We start from the raw sequence: 26,650 nt of genomic DNA on the forward strand, positions 1-26,650 counted from the left end.
CAGAGAACAAAAACAGTGGTTTTATATATGAGCCTCAAGAGGAAAGTCACTAAGGGTAGATGCTCCCAATTGTCGACACATTAACAGTGACTTAGCTGATTCTCACTAAGGCAAACATATGGAGAGCTCCAGGGTGAGTGGCAGCAGAAACTTGTTTATTTCATTATGTTTAGTAACTCTCCTGAGCAATGTCAAGGAAGCCCATTGCTGCTTCTGCTTCCACCATTTTTATAACAGCTGCCATTGCCGTGTGCTTCTACATGCCAGGCAATAAGCTATGTGCTTTTACATTGATTGTTTGCTTATTCCTCTCAACAATCTATGCAGAAAGTTATAATGCTGTCTATAATATAGTGAAGGAAACTGAGGCGGAGTAATTAACCACTAACTTGTGCTAGGCTGCCATGATAAGGACAAAGTCATCTCAAACTCAATGCAGACCCTTGGGATGACAAAAGATTTCTGTGTGATTTATGGATTTGTAAGAGTTTTAATAAGGTATAAAAATTCATATATACTTACTTATTCAATTAATGAATCATCTTTATTGAAAGTATTTAAATGTATTAAATTAGCGTTGTCCTCGGAAAGTCTGGGTTGGAGGGTTACTGGTTTGGGCCTCAAAGTGGGGAATATTTCCTGTCAGCAGGGGACCAGGGCTTTTTCGCTTGATTCCTGCCAGTATCACCCCTGCTCTGCCTTGAGTATCTCTGCTGAGACATCTATGGGTTCTGCAATTCCAGCCTCTTTCCATTGCCAGTCCTAAAATTCAGGTCTAATCACACTCTTCTTTTGCTAAGAAACCTTTAATGGTTCATTATCTTCAGAATCTAATTCAAACTCCTTAGCCTATAGTCTGGTCATAGCCTACATAATTAGTCCACATTCAATCTCATGCCATGAATAATTTTAAATATTTAAAAATAATTTAATAACAAATGCAAAAAATAAAAAATAAAAATAGTTTTATTGAAATAAAATAATACTTAAAGCCTTTTACATTTTGGTGTGCATCATAGTTTAGAAAATACATCCACATACATTATGTCATTCGATGCTCATAACAAATGTAAAACTCAGTCAAGCAAGAGTTCCCAGTAGTGCACACCTGGTTTTCCCTATTATGAACATTTTGCCTTATTATGGTATGTTTTAGTCCATTTGTGTTGCTATAACAGAAATACCTGAGACTGGGTAAATTATAAGGAAAGAGGTTTATTTGGCTTACGATTCTGGGACAGCTGCATCTGGTATTGGCCTCAGGCTGCTTCTACTCATGGTGGAAAGTGGCAGGCAGCTGGCAGGTACAAGCAGATCACATGGCAAGAGGAAGCAAGAGAGAGTGAGAGAGAGAGGAGGTGCCAGGGTATTTTTAAGCAACGAGTTCTTGTGGGAACTAATAGAGCGAGAACTCACTCATTAATCCCCCTTCCCCCAGGGAGAGCATTAATCCATTCATGAGGGATCCGCCCCCATGACTCAATCAGTTTCCAACACTGCCACATTGGAGATCAAATTTCCACATGAGTCTTGGAGGGGACAACACATCCAAACTCCATCATGGTACATCTGACACATTGATGAACCAATAACGATACATTAGTATTAGCTGAAGTTCATACTTTATTATTCAGATTTCTTTAGTTTTTACCGAATGTCCCTTTTCTGTTCCAGGATTCCATCTGGGAAACTATATTACATTTAGTTGCCATGTCTTCTTGGGCTTCTCTTGGCTGTGACAGTTTTTCAGACATTTCTTATTTTTTTTTATTTTATTTTTTTTATAACCTTTACAGTTTTGAGGAACACTGGTCAGGTCTTTGCAGCACATCCCTCAGCTGGGATTTTTCTAATGTGTTTCTCACGATTGTACTGGGGTTATGTAATTTTACAAGCTTAGAAGACCATAGAGAAGTTCCTTTCTTATCACATCACACCAACGGTATGCACTGTCAAGTTGGCTGTCACCGTTGATGCTAATGTTGACCACCTCACTGGGGTAATGTTTGTCAAGTGGCTCCTTCCTTCTGTACCACACTCTTTGGAAGGAGGTCACTATGCACAGCTCACACTTAAGAAGTGGGGGCTTAGGCTGCACTTCCTTGTCAGCATCTGCATAAATTATTTAGAATTCTTCTGCATAGGAGATTTGTCTCCCCCTCCATTTGTTTATTCATTCCATCATTTACTTATATATAAGTACAGACTTATGGCTATTTATAAACCAAACGGTTATAATTCAATACTACTTTATTTTTTTACTCAGATTGTTCTGGCTTTGGCCATTGGGAGCTCCTTCAGTTGGCTTCTAGGTTCCTTTGACAGGCTCACTTGTATATTCTCTCTCCCAGTTCTAGGATCAGTCATTTCTCCAAAGAGCCTTGGTTCCTTTTCTTGGGGAATGGCATTAGAAACCAAGATCTAGGCACTGCATATGGTTGTTGCTACCGCGATGTCATTGCTCCTAGGTCCTCTCAGCTGAAAAAGCTGATCATTCCTATTTCATGTATGAGAATGGTGAGATTCCAGGAGATTTTTGCCATTTCTTGAGGATACTAAGAACTTCCAAGAATTTCACTGCCTTTGAACACCTTTCCTTCACTTTTTTGTGTAGTGAAGTAGCCTCTGTAGTCCCTCTTGTGAATTTCCTCTTCTGAAATGCCCTCTGCTCTCTTCCATCAGAGGTGATATTTCTTCCCCATGCCCCCACTTTACTTAATACCACTGGGAAGCACTCGTCACAACACGCCCTGTTAGAGTTAGTTAACATGTGCCTGTTCTTCTGCCCTATGTTGCTCATCTAGCACATCTTGTAGGTGCTCAGTAAATGTCTGCTGAACTGTTTTCACATGAACAGACAATATTTGAAATGGAACATAAAGAATGAGCCCAGAGATATGAAGGGGATGTCTTGCAGGACATCTGCTATCTCCCCACCCTTGCCTTCCCCTTCCCACTTAGAGTTCTCCCATTTGGTTGAGGTGCATGGCATCATGTATAGAGGAAGGCCCACAGAGTCCTTGAAGGCCATCTAGGCAGGTTTCCTAAATATAAGTGCACGTTACAATCACCTGGGAACATGTTCGTATACAGTATCTTCCCCCAACCTCCACTCCATAAATGTGATTTCAGGACATCTGGAATGGGGCTGGAGATCTATATTTAACATCCTCCTCCTCCTGAAAAAAGAAAGTCAGTGAAGCCAAAGCAGGCAGTCTGAAATCTGATATTTGGGAATTTCTGTGAAATACAGCCTCTCCAATCCAATCTGTAATAATTAAACTATTTTTAAAAATTCTGCCAGAACTTATATCTCCTCCCATCATGGACATATGTGTAAAGGGTAACAAAAATACATAAACTTTATTTTTATTTTTGAAAAATGAGTTCTGATCTTGATTTTAATCTGATCAGATTTAATCTGATCTAGATTTAAAATCTGATGGACCATAACAAAGTCTGTCAAAGAAAATGAATGATACATATTTAACAAGTTACACAATATATATAAAGATTATTATACCCTAAAAGAATTATATAAAGTTAGTATTTGATTAAAATATTTGCATCAGTGGTGCTTTGTAGACTGCTTAATAATCTTCTTCTTTTTTTGATTCTATAAAAAGATCAACAAAATTTGCAAACCTTTATCTAGACTGACTGAGAAGAAAAGAGAGAAGATAGAAACTACTGAAATCAGAACAACAGCAGGGGCGTGGTAGAGCAGTTGTTTCTTCTGTTACACTGGAGTGAGGCTTGAGGAGAGAGATGTCCTCTTCTTTTTCCGGTCTTTGCTGGTGACTCTCCTTGTGTCACTGCAGTTGGGTGTCTGATGAGCTGCCTGCACAATAGCTGTGGCTACTGCTGTGACATTGAGCTGCTTTTGTGGCAGCCATAGCTGTGGCAGAGGCTGTGTTGGGCCACCTGCGAGGAAGTGGTGTTTTTGGTGTGTTTCTTGCCTGTTTCCTGGCAAGGCATGCTGCCCTCAGCTCCTGCCTAGGACCCTGGACGTGCTCTGTTTCTTGCCTGCACCTGGGCAGAGGAGGCTGGCCCTCCGCTCCTGCCTAGGACCCCGGGCATGCTCTTGAAAAACTAAAAGTTTTTCATCTAAGATCAGGAACAAGGCAAGGATGCTTACTTTTGCCACTTCTTTTCAATGTAGTACTGAAAGTTCTAGCCAGAGCAATTAGGCAAAAGAAAGAAAGGCATCCAAATCAGGTATGAAGAAATAAAATTTTCTGTGTTCACAGATGACGTAATCTTACATGTAGAAAACCGAGATTGTGAAGAGGAGTCCCACGATAGGCCGTCTGCAAACTGGATGCCGGCAGCTTGGCTCAGTTCAAGTCCAAAGGCCTCAGAACTAGGGAAGCCGGTAGAGTCCTTGGTGTAAGTCCTGGAACCCAAAAGCTGAAGAGTCTTGAACTCATCATATCCACAAACAGGAAAGCAGAGTGTATCCCAGCTCCAGCAGAGAGAGAGCTAAAATACACAAACTTTAAAAAAATTTTCTTTTTGAGATGTATTGATTGTATATAGTTATGGGATTCAGAGTTATATTTCAATACATATTACCATGTGTGATGATCTATTCAGGGTAATGCGCATTTTCATCCTTACAAAAACTAATCATTTCTGTGATGTGCACATTTCATCTCCTCTCTTCTAGTCTTTTGACAACATATGATAAAATCATTGTTAATTATAGGCTCCTGGGTCGACTCTATACCAATAGGATTTATTTTTCCTTTCTAGCTGTGATTTCGTATCCATTAATCAGCCTCTCACTATCCTGCCTTCCCCCTCCTCCTCCCCGCCTTTAGTAACCACAGTTCTTCTCTCTCCTTTTAACTTATATATTTGTGTTGTTTTTGTTTTGTCTTTTAGCTCCCACATGTGAGTGAGAACATGTGCTATCTCTTTCTCTGTGACTGGTTTATTTCACTTAACAATAATTTTCTCCAAGTTCATCCATGTTGCTGTAAATGGCAGAATTTCATTTTTTTTTTTTCTGAATTGCAAAACTTTATTTTAAAAAAGAGTAAAACTTTTTTTCTTAAATTTTATTTTATTTTGCCAATATACAATGTGGTTGATTATTGTGGCCCATTACCGAAACCTCCCTCCCTCCTCCCTGTCCCCCTCCCTCCCGACAACCTCCTTTCTGTTTGCTTGTCGTATCAACTTCAAGGAATTGTGATTGTTGTGTCTTCTCCCCCCGCCCCCAGTTTATTTGTGTATTTATTTATTTTTAGCTCCCACAAATAAGTGAGAACATATGATATTTCTCTTTCTGTGCCTGACTCGTTTCACTTAATATAATTCTCTCTAGGTCCATCCATGTTGTTGCAAATGGCAGTATTTCATTCTTTTTTATAGCGGAGTAGTATTCCATTGTGTAGATGTACCACATTTCCCATATCCACTTATCTGAAGATGGACATTTGGGCTGGTTCCAACTCTTGGCTATTGTAAAGAGTGCTGTGAAGAACATTGGAGAACAGGTATACTTTTGACTTGATGATTTCCATTCCTCTGGGTATATTCCCAGCAGTGGGATAGCTGGGTCGTATGGTAGATCTATCTGCAATTGTTTGAGGAACCTCCATACCGTTTTCCATAGAGGCTGCACCATTTTGCAGTCCCACCAACAATGTATGAGAGTTCCTTTTTCTCTGCAATCTCACCAGCATTTATCATTCACAGTCTTTTGGATATTAGCCATCCTAACTGGGGTTAGATGGTATCTCAGTGTAGTTTTGATTTGCATTTCCCAAATGCTGAATGATGTTGATCATTTTTTCATATGTCTGTTGGCCATTTGTATATCTTCCTTTGAGAAATGCCTATTTAGCTCTTTTGCCCATTTTTTAATTGGGTTGCTTGTTTTTTTCTTGTAAAGTTGTTTGAGTTCCTTGTATATTCTGGATATTAATCCTTTCTCAGATGTATATTTTGCAAATATTTTCTCCCACTCTGTTGGTTGTCTTTTAACTCTATTAATTGTTTCTTTTGCTGTGCAGAAGCTTTTCGGTTTGATATAATCCCGTTTATTTATTTTTCCTTTGGTTGCCTGTGCTTTTGGGGTCGTATTCATGAAGTCTGTGTCCAGTCCTACTTCCTGAAGTGTTTCTCCTATGTTTTCTTTAAGAAGTTTTATTGTTTCAGGGTGTATATTTAATTCTTTAATCCATTTTGAGTTGATTTTAGTATACAGTGAGAGGTATGGGTCTAGTTTCATTCTCCTGCATATGGATATCCAGTTATCCCAGCACCATTTGCTGAAGAGGCAGTCCCTTCCCCAGTGTATAGGCTTGGTGCCTTTGTCAAAGATCAGATGGCTGTAGGTGTGTGGGTTGATTTCTGGATTCTCTATTCTATTCCATTGATCAGTGTGTCTGTTTTTATGCCAGTACCATGCTGTTTTGGTTATTATAGCTTTGTAGTATAGTTTAAAGTCAGGTAGTGTTATGTCTCCAGCTTTATTTTTTTTGCTCAGCATTGCTTTGGCTATGTGTGGTCTTTTGTTATTCCATATAAATGTCTGGATAGTTTTTTCCATTTCTGAGAAAAATGTCTTTGGAATTTTGATGGGGATTGCATTGAATTTGTATATACTGAATTTGTATATTGAATTTGTATATCATCGAATTTGGGTAGTATGGATATTTTCACAATTTGATTCTTCCAATCCAAGAGCATGGGATATCTTTCCATCTTCTCTTGTCCACTTTAATTTCTCTCAGCAGCAGTTTGTAGTTCTCATTATAGAGACTTTTCACATCCTTGGTTAACTCAATTCCTAAGTACTTTATGTTTTTGGTGGTGATTGTAAATGGGCAAGCTTTCTTGATTTCTCTTTCTGCATTGCAGAATAGAAATGCTACTGATTTTTGTGTGTTGATTTTGTATTCTGGTACTTTGCTGAAATCATTTATCAACTCCAAGAGTTTTTCCGTAGAGGCTTTAGGCTGTTCGATATATACGATCATGTCATCTGCAAACAGGGACAGTTTGACTTCATCTTTTCCAACCTGGATGCCCTTTATTTCCTTCTCTTCTCTGATTGCTCTGGCTAGTACTTCCAACACTATGTTGATAGGAGTGGTGAGAATGGACATCCTTGTCTAGTTTCTGTTCTTAAAGGAAAAGCTTTCAGCTTTTCCCCATTCAGGATGATATTGCCAGTGGGTTTATCATATATGGCTTTAACTATGTTGAGATACTTTCCATCTATACCTAACTTATAGAGAGTCCTTATCATGAATAAGTGTTGAATTTTATCAAATGCTTTTTCAGCATCTAAAGAAATGATCTTATGGCCCTCGTGTTTGTTTTTATTGATATGGTGTATCGCATTTATTGATTTGCTTATGTAGAACCAACCCACTTGATCATGGTGTATAATTTTGCATATGTGTTGCTGTATTCTGTTAGCTAGTATTTTATTGAGGATTTTTGTGTCTATATTCATCAAGGATATTGGCCTGTAGTTTTCTTTTTTAGTTGTATCTTTACTTGGTTTTGGTATCAGGGTGATGTTTGCTTCATAGAATAAGTTTGGGAGAATTGCCTCTGTTTCAATCTTTTGGAATAGTTTGTAGAGGATTGGTGTCAATTCCTCTTTGAATGTTTGGTAGAATTCTGCTGTGAATCCATTTGGTCCTGGGATTTTCTTTGTTGGGAACCTTCTGATAACAACTTCAATCTCTTTTATTGTTATTGGTCTGTTCAGGTTTTCTACATCTTTTTGGCTCAGTTTTGGTAGTTTGTGTGTGTCCAGAAATTTATCCATTTCTTCCAGATTTTCAAATTTTTTGGCATATAGTTGTTTATAGTAGTCTCAAATGATTCTTTGTATTTCAGATGTATCAGTTGTAATATCACCTTTTTCATTTCTGTTATTTGGGTCTTCTCTATTCTTTTTTTAGTTAGCTGTGCTAATGGTTTGTCAATTTTATTTATCTTTTCAAAAAATAACTTTTTGATTCGTTGATCTTTTGTATTGTTTTTGGGTTTCAATTTCATTAAGTTCTGATGTTAATGATTTCTTTTTGTCTGCTAACTTTGGGTTTGGATTGTTCTTTTTTTTTCTAGTTCTTTAAGGTAAAGTATTAGGTTGTTCACTTGCCATCTGTCCATTATTCTGAGGTAAGCATTTAATGTGATAAATTTCCCCCTTAGTACTGCTTTTGCAGTATCTCACAGGTTTTGGTATGATGTATCATTCTTTCCATTAGTTCCAAAAATTTTTTTGATTTCCTGTTTGATTTCTTCTTGGACCCATATGTTATTAAGTAGAATGCTGCTTAATTTCCATGTTTTTGTATAGTTTCCAGAATTTCATTTGTTATTGATTTCTAATTTTAATCCATTGTGGTCTGAAAAAATACATGGGATATTTCCAAAATTTTTTAATTTGTTGAGACTTGATTTGTGACCTAACATGTGATCTGTCCTGGAGAATGATCCATGTGCTGATGAGAAGAATGAATATTCTGAGGTTGTTGGATGGAATGTTGTGTAGAAATCTGCCAAGTCCAATTGGTCTAGAGTGTTGTTTAGATCTTGCATTTCTCTGCTGATTCTTTGCCTAGATGATCTGTCCAGTATTGACAGTGGGGTGTTCAGGTCCCCTGCTGTTATGGTATTAGTGTCTATTTCCTTCTTTAGGTCTAATAGAGTTTGCTTTATAAATCTGGCTGCTCCGACATTGGATGCATATATATTTATGATTGTTATGTCTTCTTGATGGATCAATCCTTTAATCATTATGTTGTGGCCCTCATTATCTCTTTTTATGGTTTTCAGTTTTAAGTCTATTTTATCAGATATAAGAATAACTATTCCAGCTTGTTTTTCATTTCTGTTTGCATGGTAAATCTTTTTCCATCCTTTCACTCTTAGTCTGTGTGAGTCTTTATGGGTGAGGTGGGTCTCTTGAAGGCAGCATATAGTTGGGTCCTCATTTTTAATCCAGTCAGCCAGTCTGTGTCTTTTGATTGGGGAATTTAATCCTTTTACATTAAGAGTTGTTATTGAAAAGTGTTGATTTACTCCTAGCATTTTATTGACTTTTGTTTGGGTGTCTTAAGTGTCTTTTGTTCCTTTCTTTCTGATTAACTGTTTGTCTTCTGTATTTGTTGGTTCCTTGGGTTGTAGATAAACATTTTTTTTTTCTCTTCATTGTTGGCATTTTTATTTTACTAGTGGGTTTTGATTTTTCTTGAACTTTTATGGCAGTGGTAGTTATTTTTCAGGTACCAAACCCAGTACTCCCTTGAGAATTTCTTGTAAGGGTGGTCATGTGGTAGTGAATTCCTGCAGTTTTTGTTTGTTTGAGAAATATACTATGTGCCCTTCATTTTGGAAGGATAGCCTTTCAGGGTAGTGTATTCTTGGCTGTCAATCTCTGTCTTTTAGTATTTTGAATATATCATCCCATTCCTTTCTGACTTTTAGGGTTTGTGATGAAAAGTCTGATGTTAGTCTTATTGGGGCTCCCTTAGAGGTGATTTGATGCTTTTCTCTTGCAGCTTTTAAGATTCTCTCTTTGTCTTTGAGTGTTGCCAATTTGACTATAACATGTCTTGGAGAAGACCTTTTTGGGTTGAATATGTTTGGGGATCTTTGGCCTTCCTGCATCTGAAGATCTGTGTCTTTTCCTATACCTGGGAAGTTTTCTGCCACTATTTTGTTGAATATGTTTTCCACAAAATCTCCTTTTCCCTCCCCTTCTGGAATACCCATGACTCAGATATTTGAGTGCTTAAGGTTTTCTGATATCTCTCTTAGATTTTCTTCAATGTTTTTAATTCTTTTTTCTTTCTTTTTTTTTTTTTTTGTCTGTCTGCCTGTGTTATTTCAAACAGCTCATCTTCAAGGTCAGAAGTTCTCTCTTCTGCTTCTGCAAGCCTGCTGGTTAAACTCTCTGTTGTGTTTTTTATTTCGTTGAATGAATTCTTCAGCTTGGCAAGCTCTGCTACATTCTTTTTCAGGGCATTGATTTCCTTGTACATTTCTTCTTTCAGGTCCTGTATACTTTTCCTTGTTTCATCGTGTTGTCTAGCTGAGTTTTCTTGTATCTTATTTAATTTCCTTAATATTATCACTTAAAATTCCTTGTCAGACATTTCAAGGGCTTCTTGTTCTATAAGATCTAGAGCTTCAGAGTTATTACCCTTTGGTGGTGTACTTTCTTGATTTTTCATATTTCTGTTATCTTTCCTTTGATGTTTACTCATTGTGGCAGGGGATTTCATGGCCCACTGGTTTGACACTATTGTCTGGCTACGATGCTGCTGGGGCTGCCAATTTGGCATTGCTGCTTCAGTGTTTGCTCGGTTGCCCACTGGTGCCTCGGGTGCGTGGTCACCTCGGGTCTTGGGCCTCTCTGGGGAGGCGCCTTTCTGGTCAGCACGCACTCAGCCAGGCTGGGGATGGAGTCATGCAGTGGTGGTGAGGGCAACCTGCTGGGTCACATACTGGCACTGCAGGGCACATGGTCTCTGTGGATCTTGGGCCTCTCCAGCTGGACGCCTCTCTGATTGGTGCACACTTGGCTGTGCATGTGACAAAGAACCATTAGGTTGATGAGAGGAAACTTCCTACTGGAACTGTGGGATTAAAACTGCACAGTGGTCACTTTGGGCAAGCTTGTCAATACACGAACAAGTAACTACATTTCACTCTCATGCAGAGAGTACAGTCATGATCTTTTCCTCTCTGCCACATGCTGTTGATAGTTCTTGTTTACCTCAATTAAAATGATGCCCTTTGTAGTCCATTTGTGTTGTCATACCATAATACCTGAGACCCTACATTTATTCATTTTTTTGTTCTTCTTGGAAATACATAGAGCACTCTGGAAGTGCAGCTTCAAGGACACAGAATCCAACCACAGAATCTGAGGAGCAGCGTGGAGGCAGTTGCAGTGTCTGGAAGATGGTGGGAGAGAGAATTTCATTCTTTTTTAAGGCTGAGTAGTATTCCATTGTGTATATGTGCCACATTTTCTTTATCCAATCATCTGTTGATGGACATTTAGTTGGTTCCTTATCTTGGCTATTGTGAATAGAGCTGCAATAAATATGGGAGTGCAGGTATCCCTTTGATATGATGCTTTCTGTTCCTTAAGTATATACCCATAGTGGGATTGCTGGATTGTATGGCAGTTCTTTCTGTAGTTATTTGAGGAACTTTTATACTGTTTTCCAAAATGCCCATACTAGTTTATAATTTCACCAGCAATGTGTAAGTTTTCCCCTTTCTCCATGTCCTAGCCAGCATTTGTTATTTTCTGTCATGTTAATAATAGCCAATGTGGTTTTGATTTGCATTTGCCTGATGATTAGTGATGTTGAGCATTTTTTCATACACCTGTTGGTCATTTGTATGTCTTCTTTTGAGAAATGTCTATTCAGCTCCCTTGCCTGCTTTTTAATTGGATTATCTGTGTTTGTTTGTTCATTTGTTTTTTAACTATTGAGTTGTTTGAGTTCCTTTTGTATTCTGGATACTAGCCCCTTATCGGATGCATAGTTTGTAAATATTTTTTTCATATTCTGTAGGTTGTCTCTTTGCTCTGTTGATTGTTTCCTTTGCAGTGCAGAAGCTTCTTAGTTTCACAGAATCCCGTTTGTTTATTTTTGCTTTTGTTGCCCTTGTTTTTGAGGACTTATTCATAAAATCTTTGCCCAGTCTTATGTCCTGGAGCAAAGTACATAAACTTAAGTGTGGAGAAAGATATTGCTTTAAAAGAGCCTCTTGGAGACTTTTCAGTGTTAGAACTTTAAAACCCTCTTTACAAGGTTAAACTGGGCTAAATCAAGTTTAAAAGTGACAGTTTAGAGTTTGATAACTGGGCAGTCTGACCAGTCTCAGTGCACAATATTTATTTGATTCTCCCTCATCCTGTGCTGTGGTTCTGAGAAATATACTACTGAGAACAAAGGACTCAGTAAACAGGGTATGATATGTCAGTCATTACAGCTTTTCCAGATTTGCTTAGTAATGCAGCCTTGCTCATCTCTACAAGCAAAGATTGTTCTACAGTAAACCTGTTTTCTAGGAACTGTCTTCTTTACAAGTAAATTTATAAAAATCTTTCCTTCTTTCCTTCCCTTCTATACTCACAAAACTCATTTGTTTTAAATAAGTGCATCGGTTTAATAGAATAAAACCTAAATATTAGAATGTACTAAAAAGAATTATAGTTTATGACTTTCAACTAAATTTAGTGACACAAATAAAGCTGAAAATATATTGACACAAATGTTGATAAGAGGTTTTTCAAAGTTAGAGACTAGCAAAGAACAAATTTGTAATTAGTTTGAATGTGCTCTCTCTGGTTGTTTTACAAAAATTAATGTTGCTGATGTCTTTAAAATTTTTTTATTATTAAAAGATATACCTTTCCTCACAACCTTGTTTATTCTATAATTTTGCTTAGCAAAATAATTTTTTCCATAGTCGGGAAAGGTAAATATTTTATTCCTCCCAACATGACCACATATCATACTAATTTTTATAGTGATGATGGTGATGATGATGACAATAATAAAAAGTCAATGTTTTTGAGTGCTTGCCCCATGACGGTCACTTCATATGCATTATATTATTCATCCCTCACATCAACGCCATGAGGCTGGTAGATATTATTATTCTTCCCATTTTCAGAGAGGTTCAACATAACCTGCCTAAAGTCAAACTGCTAATAAGTAGAAGACTTGGCTTGACTCCAGAGTACAACAGACCATGCTTTGAACATTACACGATAGCATCTCCAATGACTAAAATAGGTGCTAGATACACAGTGGTGATGATGATGATGATAGAAAAATATTTATTTTCTGGGAGGTAGGGGAAACATCCTATATACTAAATGTGTAAAGTTTTCTCCAACTTCCTATGCTACTTTAGTGAATTTAAAAACAAATCTTTAGTTTTGGAGACTCATACTTAACTAAAATGTGTTTATCATCCTACTTTTTTCTCCATATAAGGCTGACTTTAGCGTAATATTAGCAAAGGTATGGTTAATTTTGACAAAAACTACTGTTCTTTGCAAACCCATTATTTTTAACCGGTCATAACTCTGGCACCAAGTCTGTAAAGTTACACCTTAAGGCTGTAACTTTCCATTCGGTGAAACAGTTTCTACCCACCCCCTAAGTTTTGCTTTCAATATGCTTTTGAAAGGTTCGAATAACTCAGAAACATGGAAACTTGGCACAGTGGGAAGAGAGACTGGAAACCAACCACACATAGAGAACCTATGCACTGCTGTCTCCCCATCCATACCAGCCATCTTTTTTCTTATCTAGCAGACTCTGAAGAATCCACCAATGTGATCACTTTGCATAAACATGTTTTTTCATGTTTGGTTTTTGATGCTTCTGGAATGAAAACTGTTTCCATCACTCATTTGGCTTCTTCTTGCCATAAAGCATGTCTCTCTTAATTTTACATTAAGAATGGTATGGGGAGAAAGCTATATAGTCTGACAGCATCAACATTTCAAACTTCTTTTCTAGAAGAGAGAACAAGTTTACCAATAGTGAGCTGTTCTCTGTACCACCTCATTATGGGAATAATTTGGTAGCATGCCTTTTTCTACCTCACATGCAATTGTTGTTCTTTCATTTAGTTGGTCAACAAACATTTGTGACATACTTCCTTATGGTGGTAAATCACTGCTGGGTGAACACGACGGACAAGATCCTTGCCCTTATGAAACTTACAGTCGGACACATATTATGATTTGCCTTATCTAAAATACATAAGCAAATAGATGTATACTTACTGTGGGCCTTTGTAAGGAGGCAAAGTTATGGCCCCCATCTCAGTCTGGGCTAGTTAATTTCACTATGTTTTTCCGTGGTTACAGAAATAGATTTATCACTTACCAAACCTTTTGTAAAATACATTTTATTGATCACAAGGGGTCTGAGCAACAGAATGTAGATGGATGAATCCATACCTATCCTGATCCTAGACCAAGAAGTCAAAGCGTGTGTCCTATGGACTGATTGATGATGCTTCGGAGATGGCCCATTTATCATCAAATGCCACCACATTGTTCTTTTATCATGCCTCCTGAGCACTTGCTAATAAAACAGAGTCGATCATAAATTAAATAGAGAGAAATATATCATTTCTGTATGTCTTTTAGAGTTAAGCAAGTCACATGCAGAGGTGTCAAAGTTCAAAAGTGAGGACAGTCTGTTTTATCATTGGAGAATATGGAGAATAGAAAATTTCAGTTTGGTTATTGAAATAACTCCAATCTTCCATACTGAAATAATAGGAACTAATTATTCATTTGCTCATTCATTCATTCTTTCCACAAGCATTTATTATCTGCCTGTGATGGGCCAGGAACTGTGCAGGCACTGCCCACAGGAACATGAATAATACTTGGTCCATAGCTTCAGGTGTCTTGCAAAGGAGGAGGGGGAGGCAAACAAATAAATGTGATGTGTTATTCAGGTGTTAGATGCGTGGGGCCAGAAGCCTGCACAAGGGCTTTTACATTTAGGTAGTGCCTCAGAAAGAAAACCAGGCTGTCACTGAGTTTTGAAAGATGTGTAGATTTTTGCCAGGTGGAGGGAGGGGATTAGGGGAAAGCATTTCAGGCACAGGGAACAGCAGTTTGTTCTTGAGAAACTGAGAGTGGTTTACTGTGGCTGCAGCAGTAATGCAAGGGAGATTAGTAGGGAGGGCAGCCAGGGAGGAATTTGCCAGGTGTAAGAAGTGTCACCCCATTGTAGGAAGTAAAGAAGGCCATGCAGCATAGGTCAGTTTGGAGAGTTTTGTGATCTGCTTTATCTCTTAGAAAAGAAGAGGTTTGTGAAAAATGTTTTTCTCTGTTTGCTTTAACATCAGACTGTTCTGTTTCTATTTTGTTTTCACTGTATAAACTTTCTCTTTTGTCATAATGCAATCTTATTGCTGTAGTTTTAAGTTCTTGATTATAACTTCTCCAAACAGGGTAGAAGTACTATAGCAGGAAGGAAAACTTGCACAGTCCAGGAACTTTGTACCTCAGATCAGAGAGAAAACTCAGTATGGAACTGCCAAACTGGCAGTTTTCCTGGTGCTGAAATCAGTGTGAATTTGTCAAACTTAAAAAAAAAAAAAAGAAAGAAAAGAAATTATGTAACTTGGCTTTGAGAAACATGCTTCTCCTTTTTGGATATTGGGCCTTCACCCTCTGCCTAGTGTAAAGAAACGTGACCATCCAGAATCGAGTGCAGAATGGACCTCATGATTCATGCCTAGCGCCTCACAAAGGGTAGAGTTTTCTAACTGATCATGAGCCTCTTACTCAATGAGTCCAGATATGCCAATGGAATGAATGATCCAGGCAGCCATTACCAACCGGTATATGAGAAACCTCTGTGTCTCTTTTGTCTGAATGTGAGCCACACATGTAATTTAAAATGTTCCAACAGCCACATTAAAAAAAAAACAAACTAAAAAAAAGATAGGTGAAATTCATTTTAATAACCTATTTTATTTAACCAAATATATCCAAAATATTATTTCAACACAGAATTAATATAAAAAATTATTGAGATATTCTATATTCATATTTTCATACTAAGTCTTTGAAATCTGGTGTGCATTTTTACACATGTAGTGCATCTTAATTCTCAACAGCCACATTTCAAGTGCTTAAGAACCACAGGGAAATAGTAGCTACTGTATGAGACAGCTTGGATCTAGATTCTACCACTGGTCCCACTGGTGTAAATGAGAAATGGGCTCAGAAATAATCTTCATTTGCATGGCCAAGTCTCTCCTACCCTTATGTGCACATTTGCTGGGGAGGGGGCCTGAGTCAGGGTGAGACTAGAGAAGGCCACTTGCAGGCTGGTTCCTACAGAGCGTATTGTTGGGGCAGCAGGAACTGCCCTCTCCAAAGTGGGAATATCTTTCAACTGGCGATTGATGGAGCCTATGCATATTACCACATATTTTCCTATGGAAACTGTAGAGGAAACGTGATCAAAGTGAAAAACATTAGTTTAATGCCACTTTTGCTTTCTTTTAAGGATAACTTAAAGTTGGATATAATAAAAAGGCTACAAACAGAATATCGGGATGTTGAGAAGATATTCACTAGAGATCAAAGACTCCAGAATGTTAGATCTGGAAGAGACTTTGAGGTCAAATTTACATGTTCGGAAAAAGAGACCCACAGAATCTAAGGGACTTTTACTAGCCATGCAGCTGGGTGGAGACGGTGCCAGAACTAAAACTTCCTTCTCCCAAATCTTAATCCTAATACAAAAATGCCTTGGCCCCATATCATGAGGACAAAGAACATTGGGAGTGAAACATTAGTGGAGGAGTACACAACTAATTTTAAGGCTGCATCTACATATTTTAGAGTACAACCTAGGTATCATCTGCCTAATGTCATCTATGGGAACAAATAAATAATTTCTTAACATGATTTTTTTTTTTGAGGGTGGAGGTGGAAGTGAGGATGGGCTTCTTTCCTCAAATGCACTTGTTTTTATTCTGATCCATTTACTGGGTAACTGTTACTTTGCTCTACACTATGGAGAAAAACAGGAGAGAGAGAGAGAGAGAGAGAGAGAGATCTACAATGAAAGTAAAAGAGAGAACGAGGACCAATATCTGGAAAAATGAGACCAGATAACACTGTCATGTGAAGACCAGGCTTGATTTATAGCCAGATGGCCATCGCTCTAGCCATCTCTGTCTTGCTGGACTTCACCACTTGGCGGGTTGCCTTCAATGTCAAGAGCACAAGAGTCTAAGATCTGTTCGACATCACTTTACAGAACTATGGGGGAAAAGGTTTCTGGTTCTGAGCGATTTTTAAAGGGGAAAAAAATAAGCAGATGATTTAATTATCAGCCCTTGAGCCAATTTATTTTCAGCAGTGACAACAAAGTCATACAAACCAGTGACATGAGTCAAGTGATCACTTTTTAAATGTGGGAGGAGAAGAGGAGAGAGAAAGAAAGCAAGCTCTGATTTCATATTGTGGCTTCAAGCCAGACAGCAAAGAAGGAATCTGTGAAATTCAAGGTCTTTGAGTCTATTATTTCTCTTTGCTATGATTTCTGAAACAAGACCTGGGCAAAAATCAATTCAGGTTTAGAAAGATTATTACTTTAATTTTCTATACAAAATTTTTAGGAAGCCTGAGTTAGGAGAGGGGAAATGACAGACGACTATCACCCAAGCAGAAATTAAATGAATAAATTAAATGAAGCAAAGTACTTTTATATTACCAAAACTCTGGTTTTGAGACAAAACACATCTTTTGAGGGCCAAGCCCGTGGCGCACTTGGTAGAGTGCTGCGCTGGGAGCGCGGCAACACTCCCGCCGCGGGTTCGGATCCCATATAGGAATGGCCAGTGCGCTCACTGGCTGAGTGCTGGTCACGAAAAAGAAAAAAAAAAAAAAACACATCTTTTGACACAAACTCATGCGGGTTTAAAAAAACAAAATCAGCAATACGAATGATGAGGTAATGCCCCTGAAAATAAATGCTCCCCTAAGTGTTAGGAAATCAATGACAGGTCGATCAAACAGAATTAATTTTATTTTGATGCAAATGTATCCTGAAAGCTTTTAATCAGACTTCATCCTAAAATATGTGATTTTCATAAAAATTTAACTTATATTCCTCCCTCTTTAAGTAACTAACATACAATTTTTGAAAAATGGGGACGCTTTTGGGAAAGTCATTCTGTTTAACAATGATGAAATACTGTCGTTTTTGTCTTACTTTCAGAGTGAGTTTTCCACTAACCATAAATTCAATCTGCCTGTAATTCAATCTCTACCAGATGTCAAAAGAACAGCAAGAGAATCTGAGGAAGTTGGTGATAATGCTTACATGAATGAGTCTTCCCTGCAATATTCAGGTAGTTTGCAGTCTGGTAGGACTATTTTATTGCTATTAAGCTTTTGCCATTTTAAGAGACTTGAGTTTTTATTCTTCAAGGTTTTGCCCTTCCCTCTCGGTTAGCAGAAGTCCTGTCACAGGTTTTCCAGGCCGAATTGCTGGCATGGAGAGAATCCATCAGGATAGTCATTTTCCTTGACTCTCCCCTTACCAGGAAAATGCCAATGGAGAAGCAAACAAAGTTGGTTTTTTGCCACTGAATTCAACATAGTTGTTGAATGCCTCCTTTACAGCCAGCACATGCTGGAACTGTCTATGAGTGTCCTATGTGGTGAGCTTGCCAAAGATCAGATAGATCTGTTTCCCATCAATTTCTTTTTAACACATACTAACCTTATTCTATCTTAGACATACAGAATGTATGGGCTGTTCCATTTGGCCAGGGATATCTCTCCTTCGTTAGGACTCATTCTGAATTTCTGCTCCCCAATTCAAAATTTGCCTTCTCCATGTCTCATTCTCTCCTGACATTGATTGCCATCTAGTAACAAGAGCTAGTCTGATCCATGACCTTCCAGAATTGGAAGGAATCTTATAGCGCATGTACTTCAACGGTCTCATTTATAAATGGGGGAATGGAGTCCTAAAATGTTCAGTTCAATAAACATTTAATAAGAATCTACTGGAGACCAGGGAGTGTGCCAGCACCTGGAGCTGCACATATAATTAAGGCACGATTCTTACCACCATGACTATTTGTGGGAATGTAATTACAAACAAGTAATTAGGATACTTTAAGTGAAAAATTAGAGGTATGCTTAGGGTATTATGGTGCTCATGTGTATTAGTCTATTTTTGTTACTTAAAACAAAATACCCAAAACTGGGTAATATTTAAGGAAATAGAATTTATTACTTACAGTTTTGGAGGCTGGGAAGTCCAAAATCTAGGTAACACATCTGGTGAGATCCTCGTTCTAGGTGTTGACTCCCTACAGTGACACAGGGAATCGTGGCAAACGGCTGAGTGAGAGAGAGCTCACCTCCTCACTTGCTCTCCCTTTAAAGCCATCAGAGCCATGCCCATGACTATCCATTAAACCATCAATGGATTAATCCATTCACAAGGATACAGTCTTAATAATCTAATCACTTCTTAAAGGCCACACCTTTCAATCACCACAGTAGGATTTCCCACCCTCTTAAGACTGTTACAGTGGGGATTAACTTTCTAATACATGGATCTTTGGAGGATACATGTAGCCCATAGCATCATGGATAGTCACAACCCAGGAGAGAGTGGAGTGGGGACAAAGGAGAGGGCTTCTTGGAGATCATGTGTAGGCCAAATTGTAAAAGATGAGATAAAGGATAAGATTGGGTGAGGAAAGGATAGAAACACCACAGAAAAAGGCATGAGCAAAGACCTGAAGAGTATACTCAGATTGATGTGTATGCATGTGTGTGAACTACAGTGAGCTGGGTAGCTCAGTATTGCTGGAATGACAGTGTGAGGCCAAGAGGCTGACAAGCAGGCAGAAGGCCTTGTATGCCACTCAGAGGCTTTAGGTTTGATCCTGAAGGGAATGGGCATGGGTTGGAGAGGGAGGTGGATGCAATGAAGAATTCCAAGTTGAGACATGACTAGATTCGCATTTTTAGCTGTATCACTATGAGAACACTGGAAAAGGGATCTGAAGATAGACTAGAGGCAGAACTAGTGAGTGAAGAACCTGGTCTTTCCCTTCTGGGCCAAATGTCCCACTTACTATATCATGTTGACTCCATGGACCCTGCTGGAAGCAAATGTCTTGAGAAGATCCCAAGAGAATTCCTTGGCTTTGCGGGGATTTGTTGTTTCTGATTGGTGGGCATCTGCATTAGTCCATTTTTGTGTTGCTATAACAAAACACCCTAGACTGGGTAATTTATAAAAAAAAAAAAAGAGCTTTATTTGGCTCACTGTTCTGGGGCAGATGCATCTGGCATGGGCCTCAGGCTGCTTCTACTCATGATGGAAAGAGGCATGGCAGGGCAGCCAGCCAGTGCAAGGAGATCACATGGTGAGAGGAAGCAAGAGAGAGGGAGGGGAGATGCCAAGGTCTTTTGAACAACCAGCTCTCATTGGAACTAATAGAGTACTAATAAAGTGAGAAGTCACTCATTACCCTCCTCCCCAGGGCATTAATCTATTCATAAGGGATCTACCCTAATGAACCAAACACTTCCCAACACTGCCACTTTGGGGATCAGATTTCAACATGAGCTTTAGGGGAGGGTTTATATCTAAACTATATCAACATCCATGCCTTTTTCAGATGTTAACACCACTTCGATTTCCTTTCTGGGGAACTATCTCTATCACACACGCAAATCTGAGCTTTCAGAAGAGGCTAATCCCTCCCCCACGCTCCAGGGATTGGTACCTGACCTAGACTTAGCTAATTAATATATTCTATTCTTCTAGGAAAGTAACTGTTCAGTGGTGGGCATGTGACCCAGGCCAGGCCAATGTGATTCAGTTCTTCCCTGGATTTTTCAATTACGTGAATCCTTTTTTTGGTTTAAATCTAGGTAACCAGATTTTTTAATCCAGTTTCATCAACTATTGGGAGATTCCCAACAAATACATCAAGAAACATTTCTGAATGCTTCCTATGCCACAGACATTGTTTTAGGCTCTATGTGGGAATTTCAAGTGCCATGGCATGTGTGTGGGCCAGGATATTTGGGGACTTATATCTAATGGATGACTGTTTTCCACTTTGGCCAATACTGGAAGGCAGGCCTGACCTCCAGATCCAACTGAATATGGCAACATGAACATAAAAGATTGTCTTGGCAAAAAGATCAGCTCCTTTGGTCAGACTGCAAAACATACAAGGGTGAGGCGTAGGGGACTTCAGGGGCTCAGTCTCCTCCCATGGGTGTGACCCATTTTTCTCTTCCTGTCTGAATCACAGCACCTGGTCTGAGGGAGCCACCCAATAACTAACTACTGGTTGATTGAAGGAATGATTAAATGAGCCCCTTCCTCCATCCCTCTGTGTTGTAGTTTGAGATCTTAAGGAACAGAGCAGTTGTCCAAGAGAAAACAGGTCAGTAGATGCTGAGTTTTGTTGTTCATATTACCCTACGCAGAACTGATGCTGAGCAAGGGTGTCTGGGAATGTAAAGACCAGAGGGGGCAAGACCAGCACCAGCCAAGATCTCTAGGAAGCTGTCTTCTTCCCCACTCACTGACTGCCACAGGTTTACTAGAGAAAAATTAGGAAAACCCAGTAAGGCAGAGAGAAGAATAAAAATATTGCCATAGTCCCATTATGCAGTTAACTACTGTTAACAGCTTTTGTGAATTGACTTCTGGGCTTCTTTCCCATGCAAATGTATTCGTGCATACCTGTGAACATACAAGCACATGGAGAATCAAGGGTACTGGATTCTGTCTCTTCCACCTTGTCCCTGGCTTTTTCCACTGCACAGTGTATCTTAAGCGTTTTCCCCATATGCATGTCATTCTTAAGCAGGCTAGATTAACCTCCAAACAGTTCCAAGATGCCCTTATCTGACTCCCACGCTTCGAAGTGCATGCCAGCTGCCTGAGAGCAGTTTTCTCTTGGCCACTGTTCCATGGAACATCTGCCACTGCCTCTTTCTCCTTCTGCAGCAGCCAAGTGATCCATTGACCCCAGAAAAAGTACAGGACCAGAGTCATGGAGAAACCCTAGGGATGGGAGGATGGGTAAGTGCTTTCCTAACCCTTAACATGTATACAATGTCAACAGCAATACTATTTGTATTGTTGTTGTTGATGATTCGAATATAAATCTGATCTCATCATCTACTCTTTACTTAAAAACTCCGTTGGCTCCCCATTGCTTTTAGTGTAACTACCTAAATGCTTATCAGAAAGGGGCTGGGGCTGGGTATTTTGTCCCCTGAGGAGGCCCCTGGCATCATTTCCTCTGCCTGCCCTTGTGCTCTGGACTTTCTTCTTTGTTCCTAGCACTGTTGGTTTCTTTCACACCTTAGAGCCTCTCTTCTGTCTATTCCTGAATCTCTTCCCAATCCTCTTTGACTATTTAAATTCCTAATCATCTTACAGCCTTATCTCTATCAACTCTTCTCAGGAAAGTTGCCCTTAGGGTGCAGATAGGGTTACCATATATATATATGGTTAAAAATATATATATATATATATATTTTTTCAGTTATCCTTCACTGAACTCATCATGTCTGCAAATGCATATTAATGTATGTGCTTGCCTGCTTGACTCTTTGTCTCTCCCACTAGATTGCAAGCTCCATGAGGGCAGAGATAGTGTCTGGGCTGTTCACTGGGTAATCCTTAGTGCCTAGGTGGGGGCTGAGCACTAGCAAGGTCTCAATAAATAAACGAAGAAAGTATGTTATTTGGGTGAGGGTAGGGAAGGAGGCACTCAGAGAGGAATCAACTTCACTGTCTGCTCCTGTCTTTCTTCTTGCCTCTCTTTTTCTATGACCAACTCTGTTGACTTCTCCAGCAGCCCCATCTTCCTGTCCAGAAAACCCACAGAAAGAATCCCAAACCTCTTCATCTTGCTTCTCTCCTCTATTTCTTTCCTAGAGACTGGAGGTAAGAGGAAGACGGGTCAGGCCCATAGAGTTTCTAACACACACAGAAGTGAATCTCTGCACCAATACCCGGAGGGCTATGAGTCTACCAGAGTAAGTGGAGACCTTGTACTCATAAAATTAACACAGGCTTTGGAGAAATGGTGAAGGCTCTTCTGTGGGAACAAATGAACTTAACTCCTTGGACCTGGTACAGCTCATCATTATGAAACTCACCAAGTCAAAAATCATAGGAGCAAAGTAGTTACTATTTTCCCACTTTCTGCCTGGAGGCTCTGGTTTTCTTCTCTTCCCCTTGGCGAGGCAATGGCTATTACATTGATAACATCTCTAAATCGTGCCTCCCGGGGAGGGCTGTCCATCCTGGAGTTCACAGGGTGGTGCAGCAAATCTGCCTGCTCCAAACTGTTTTAATCACTTGCTGCTGAATTTCAGCTTGAATTTTTGTTTCTGAAGTATACCCCCACCTGGTTACTAAGAAGAATCCCATCTCCCATAACTGCTAAGCCTCTCTCATGGCTTTACATAGTCACTCAGAAACCACAGGTGGCTCATTTTTGTTAGAGAGGAAAATCCAAGTTCTTTGCCAGACATCCAAGTTCTGGCCCAGGCTTCCTCTCCTGTGTCCTCTTCCAGAAGGTACTATGTAGGAAATTCTGTCTCTGACACACATCGTTGCACAATCATTACTTCACGGTTTGGGTTCTAGGTATTGCTCCCCCTGCCCAGTGCCCTTCCTCCTCCCCTCCAAGTCTGAGCACCGTCCTCAACCCCATTCCTCTGGGATCAGCACAGGTCCTGACTTCTTCACCTAACCTTTTCCAGCTACCTTGAACTAAAGCCAACAGCCCCTTCTGCATCTTCATTCACTTGGCCTCTCAGCAGCATTCAACCCTGTTGTTGACCTCTCTTGTCCACGTGGTCTCTGTGATGCCCACCTGACCTTTTCTACCTTCTCTATGAATATATCCTTCTCTACCTAGACATTAAATGTTGGAGTTTCTACAAGTGTGACCCTAGTCTCTCTTTTCACATTTCTCACCTACATGCAATGACTCATAAGTTTGGATCTCCATCCTCTATATTTCCTCTGAGTTCTAAACTCTTATATCTAACTCTTGGACTCTCAATAGTATCTCACCTTCCAAGGCAAATTCATGTCCTTTCCCCACCCTCCTCACTTCCTCATCTCCAATCTTGTACCTTCCAGTGTTTCTTCTCTCGGGGAATGGCATTACCATCTATCCAAGCATGACAGCCACAACTCTGGGAGTCATCCTGGGCCCTCTTTGCTTCAGAGACAATTTTTGATGCCTGCCATGTGCTATACTCTGGCTTTTAATTATGTGTGTCATATCGTCTTAGTTCTCTGCATACACATGACTTCTATCTCCAATAAGATTGCAAGTTCCTGGAAAGTAGAGGCTATCTCTTACCATCATGCCAGGCTCTAACTTTAGCATAGTGTCACATTCCTAGCAGGCATTCAATAAATGTTTACTGATGCTTAAGTAGCTATATAGCAATCTATGATGTACAAACAAGATAGATACTCAGAAGGTAAAAGAGGACTGCTCTTCAATTCTTTAGTGCTGCTGAATGTCTGATGCCTGATTCAGGTAACCATAAAGGATTTTAAGGTCTCTCCCTGCTTTTACGTCTGTGATTCTAGGAGAATGCATGTCTTTAAATGGATGGAAAGCCTAATTCCAAGCTTTAAGCTTTTAAGTTTTCAGATACCATATGGTAATGAAAGGGCTGTGTTCAGAACAGTAATTTTGTTCTTTATAGCACTGGGATAGGAAGCAAATATTTCTTCATTCTTTTTTCAAGCATTATGGTGCAATACATTAGGTCATCTGAAATAAAAGGTTGAGTCCATTCTGTCATAACACCAAGGGTTATGTAAGGTGAAAGGGTTATAAGGTAAATGATTTATGAAACCAACCACAAGACATAAGAGAGGGTCAGATTTAAGGCATTTGGTGAGAAATTATAAGAATTTTTAATGAAAATCATCAGATGGACATGTGCATTTTATACTTAATCATGAGGGATTTTTAAAAAGTGGGATGTTCATTTAACTAAAATGATACATTGCATTTTATAAAATGTCAGAGAATAGAAGAGGACTTAATTATTCCAACCCCTTACCTAATGCGACAGGCCTATACGACAGGCCTATGTCTGTTCCCTATATGACAGGCCTGCCAGGAAGTCTATAGGGCTTTACTTGAATACCCCCAGTGACGGGGGGCTCATCACTCTGTCTTGTAACACATTTGACAATATGGAAGTTTTTATATTCAAGCCAAATTCATTCCATGTAGCTTTTACCTGTTAATATTCACTTTGCCCTCTAGGGTAACCACAATAAGTTTGAGGATTTGTTCCTCAAAAGAGCCGCAGATGACATTTCTCATTTCCCCTCAGAATTGTGTTTATTTGTTGTTCATTCATTCAACAAATCTCTCTATGTGCCAGACATATTCAAAGAATTTTAAAGGCATAACAACATCTCCAGGGCTCTTGCCTTGTATCTCTAATGCTTCCATGGTATCTGGCATTCAGTGGGTATTGATTGAATGAATTGTGGGGGCCATGATTCTTGACTAGAGAGGCTCAGTCTAGTTGGGGGAATCAGACATAAAAAGATATGAGTGATAAGGAAAAGACAAAAAGTCCATTAGAAAATAGGCAAATAATATCAACAGAAAACAAATGGGGACCGAGCCCGTGGCGCACTCGGGAGAGTGCGGCGCTGGGAGCGCGGCGACGCTCCCGCCGCGGGTTCGGATCCTATATAGGAATGGCCGGTGCACTCACTGGCTGAGTGCTGGTCATGAAAAAGACAAAAAAAAAAAAAAAAAAAAAAGAAAACAAATGGAAGATGAAAGCCAAATGGCTAAAAACATCTGACATGATGCTCAGTCTCTCTAGTCATCACAGAAATGTAAATTAAAATGACGATGAGGTACCATTTCACATCCATGAGATTGGCCAAACCTAAAAAGTCTTATAATACTATGGGTTGGTGAGAATGTGGAGCAATTAGAACCACAGCACTCTCTTATGGGTAGATAACTGATAACCCAATTTAGAGAGACATTTGGCAATATTTTGTAAAATGCAAAAGTGCAGAACCTTTGACCCAGCAATTCCACATTTGGGTATATATCTTTGATAAATAATCTCATGTATGCAGAAAGAGGAATGTACAAGAAATACATTGGTTAATAGCAAAGAACTGTAAATAATCTAAATGTCCATCAGTGAAAGAATGGATGAGCAGATCATGTTATGTTTATCAAAGCAACACTTATACAGCAGTGAAACTGAATGAGCTAGATCAAACATGAATAATTCTCAAAAATCATAATTGGAATAGAAAATCAGGTTGAAGAGGGCTAGGTTACAGCATGATACCATTTGCATAAATTTTAAAACAACTTAAGTAAAATTATGAAAGTAATCATACAGAGTAAAAATACGTATGGGAATGGTAGAGGCCAAATTCAGGAGTAATTGGTTATGGGGCCAGGGTAAGGACATGCAACTGAGCAGGAATATCTAGGGCTTTCGATTGGATTTGTGACCTTTTTTTTTTTCAGTTGGGTGTGGTTGTATGGGTGCACATTATGAAAATTTTTTTACAGTAATGAACCTTCTGCAGGCATGTTTGTATCTCAGCCATTGCTGATTGGATCAGGGGAGTGGACATCTGATTAAGCTGGACCAATCAGAGTCTCTTATACATATCTGAAATATTTCCTTTTTCAAAAAAGGGGAAGGAAATAATGACAATTGTGACAGATAGTGTTGTTGGCTGAAACTTAGCAATTATCGATCTTCTTTGTTGCCACCTTCAGTCTAATGCTTATCCTCCCAGCCTGGATTGCAGTTAAAAGTGGCCATGAGACACATTCTACTGAGTGGGATGTAAGTGAAAGTCTTGGAGTTTTTTCAGAGAAGGGTTTTGCTTTTCTGATAATATGGACAGATCAAGCTAGTAGCACTCCTTCCCCCGTTTCTGCTTTGAACATGGATGCGTGAGCTGTCTGGAGCTCTGACAGCCATCTTGCAACCATGAAGTCAAGAAAAGGTCAAGAGAATCACAGAGATGCCAGCCTTAACATCATTGGA

The sequence above is a fragment of the Cynocephalus volans genome, chromosome 2 (genome assembly GCF_027409185.1).
Source record: "Cynocephalus volans isolate mCynVol1 chromosome 2, mCynVol1.pri, whole genome shotgun sequence".
Lineage (NCBI taxonomy): Eukaryota > Metazoa > Chordata > Mammalia > Dermoptera > Cynocephalidae > Cynocephalus > Cynocephalus volans.